This window comes from Poecilia reticulata, linkage group LG2, assembly GCF_000633615.1.
Source record: "Poecilia reticulata strain Guanapo linkage group LG2, Guppy_female_1.0+MT, whole genome shotgun sequence".
Classification (NCBI taxonomy): domain Eukaryota; kingdom Metazoa; phylum Chordata; class Actinopteri; order Cyprinodontiformes; family Poeciliidae; genus Poecilia; species Poecilia reticulata.
In genome coordinates this window covers 23066786-23068701 of record NC_024332.1, presented here as the reverse complement: position 1 = coordinate 23068701, position 1916 = coordinate 23066786, and positions in this window count along the sequence as shown.

The window sequence follows — 1916 nt, the reverse complement described above, 5'->3', positions numbered from 1 at the left end:
GAGGTGCAGCGGTGATCAGGTCAGGGTGTTGCAGATGAATGTAGAGCGGCCTCAGCTGTCCAGATCTACCTGTGTGTCCTCACTGTGCTGTCAGTGTGAGAACGGACTGAAGACTTTCACTGCCCAACTCATTCACTCTCCGGTTTCTGCTTTTGTTGGTAGCTGGACCTGCAGTTGATGCTTAACGCCGAGAACAAAACCCAGTTACCGACATCAACATTAACCGTTAGCCACATAACTAACCCTCTCTGCTCTGTTAGGATTTCACTGAAATGAAGGCGAAGCTTTCAGGTCGACAGTGCCTTGCAAAAGTATTCCTGTTCCTGCTTTGCCACATTCCAGCCACTCGGATGCGTTCTGTCGGGATTACACCAGACAGAACRACACAGAGTGAAGTGGAAGCGCAAACATTCAGAGTTTCAGATCCAAAGTGTGTGTTGGTGTTCAGTTCAATGTTGAACCTATGGCTACATCTTAAAGTCTTCAGCGGTGTGTCTCTACCAGCTTTAGGCATCTAGACTAAAATTATTCTCTATTTATTTTTGCAAAATGCATTAAGCTCAGTCAGATTGGACGTCCCACTAACAAAAACATCCRATACACAAAACCATGTTTTGTCATGTGGGTGGTGTGTTTAGAGTCATTTTCAGTGTGGGGTATCAGAGTACTGATCATAAATGCATACATTTGCAAGGTACCATATATATATGTATATTCTCCTAAGCATTCTGTAACATATCAGGAATCACTAACAAGGTTTGGAGAATAATTTTAATTTACCAACAGGCTGTGAAGGCATCATCTGGGCTGCTGGTGGATCAGTCCACCTCTTCATGAAATCATTTCGTGGTTATCCAGAACTGCAGAACTCCATGTGTGCTGGTGTGTATGTGTGTGTGTGTGTGTGTGTGTGTGGCTGGTGTGTTACCTCCTGCCGTGTTTCTGGACCCGTGAGCTGACGTGACTCAAACAGAGCCGACACGTGGAGATGCCTGCATCTATTTAATGCAGTAACGTTTCTACTCTTATATTGTTGTGCTTTAACCAAAACGCGACTCGGAACCAAACTGAACCTCACTCTAACACGTCTCTGTGGACCAAATGATCGTCACACGCCAAAACTAGAGAGTCGCAAAGGAAACRGCAAGAGGACGATGTGTCCGAAGTGCGGAGCGGGAATAAATTATGTGTTGTTCCCCAACCTCAGTTCAGTAACGGTACAAACCTGACCTTCCAGTGTACGGAGGTGGTGCAGATGGGCACTTTTTATACTTTCTTAAAGACAAGTATAACAGAAAATGTTAAGTGTACACAAAGAATTGTTTTCATTAGGCTTTTTTACAAACATACAAACATCCCTTTCTAAAAGTATATAACTTTTAGAAAGGAATGTTTTTTTACTTATTTGTTGAAGCTATCACTAGCTTCAACAAGACACTCGTGAGACCATGTCTCACTATGATCTGAGACAGACAGTGTGTGAAAAAAAATCACTCTCCTCTGCCTTCTCCCAGTACTAACAACAGAAAAAAACCACAGAGCCAGAAACAACCAATCAGAGCCAGGAGGAGGGTCTCAGCGCTGCCAATCACTCTAGTGCTCCGGCCCTYCCCCTTGCTCTTTGCTAAGCTACAGCTGGTTCATMACAACAGAGCCTACCAMCAATGCTAAGGCTACTTAGCATGGCCTCCGGTGATGGCGGATAAACAGTTTTTCTGTAACAGTACGTTGTTTTTCTACCATTACCACACTGAGCAGCGTAAAGGAGAATGATTGACAACTCTAAGCCCCTCCTCCTGGCTCTGATTGGTTGTTTCTGACCAGAGGTGGTACATTTTTGCAGACCACAATAGTAGCACTGGGAGGACATGGAGGAGCTACATTTTTTTCACAGATTATCTGTCTCATATCATGAC